The 1,221-nt window shown below is 41.4% G+C and overlaps 1 non-coding gene across 1 annotated transcript; it reads right to left on the reverse strand.

Annotated features, from left to right (window-relative positions):
- Nucleotides 1-776: 776 nt before the first annotated feature.
- Nucleotides 777-884, reverse strand: LOC112725404 (small nucleolar RNA R71). Its single transcript, XR_003164515.1, has one exon. It is a non-coding gene; the product is annotated as a small nucleolar RNA R71 (small nucleolar RNA).
- Between the last annotated feature and the right edge of the window lie 337 nt (nt 885-1,221).

Here is a 1,221-nt window from a genome sequence, read left to right on the forward strand (position 1 = left end):
CATCTGATTGATAAAACATCACACTTTTCTGTAACTCGTTGGGAGACGACCTGGGACTTAAAACTCCTAGTAATTTTAATTTAAACTCTCTGTGACATATTTCTAAATTGATAGGCAGATTTTCGGTGAGTTAAGAACTATACTCGCAACGTAACCAATTTAATAAATTTTTAATTCACCAGCTTCTGCTTTCCATCAATTTTTGGCGCCGTTGCCGGGGAGCTGCAATAGAGTGCTAATTTTATTAATTAGAATTTATTTATTTGCATTTTATTTAATTTTGCTACAATGAGCTGCATGTTTCTTCCGTCAAATGACGCGTTCACTTCCTGATCCGCGCTTACTAATATTCGATCCTGAAATTGAAAGGACTATTTCAAGAATAAGGCGAGAACAGCATAGAAAACATGGCAGCTAGAAGAGTTACCATTCAGGAGGAAGGAGCTCTTGATTTTACAATGCAACCGTTTCAAGCGCATCCTCCAGCGGTAGCTACGGATTTTGAGATAAAGACCGCACTGCTAAATTTGATGCCCAAGTTTCATGGCCTACCTGCTCAAGAGCCTATCAAGCACTTGAGAGATTTCCAGGCAGCCTGTTCTACTGTCAGGCGTGATGGCACTGATGAAACTTTAATTCTGCTGAAAGCTTTTCCGTTCTCTCTTGAGGGAAAAGCAAGAGAGTGGTACTACACTCAACCTCTAGCAAATGTATCCAACTGGGATACACTCAGAAAGGAGTTTCTGGAGAAATTCTTTCCATCTGAAGTTACTGATAAACTGAGGAAGGATATCTCTACAATTGTTCAGGACGACAATGAGACTCTCTTTGAATACTGGGAGCGCTTCAATAATCTTCTGGAAGCATGCCCCCACCACATGATTGACAAGATCGTGCTACTCAGCTATATCACACAAGGTATGAGACCCCAAGATAAGACCACATTGGAAAGTGCCAGCAATGGGTCTATGAAGAAGTACAAGACCACTGATGAAGCTTGGCAATTGATCAGTGATTTAGCTGAATCTACTCGGAATCATAGACAGAAGCAAGGCCGTTCAAAAGCCGTTGCAGAAGTTTCTTCTGGCATAGAGACTGCAGCTCTAAATCGAAGCATCTGTGAGATGACCAACCTGCTGAAGCAAATACAGTTGAGTCAACAAGCTCAGCAAACTCAACCGGAGCAAAACCAACAACTAGTTCCACAAAGAATTTGCGGAA

The sequence above is a fragment of the Arachis hypogaea genome, chromosome 11 (genome assembly GCF_003086295.3).
Source record: "Arachis hypogaea cultivar Tifrunner chromosome 11, arahy.Tifrunner.gnm2.J5K5, whole genome shotgun sequence".
In the NCBI taxonomy this organism is placed as follows: domain Eukaryota; kingdom Viridiplantae; phylum Streptophyta; class Magnoliopsida; order Fabales; family Fabaceae; genus Arachis; species Arachis hypogaea.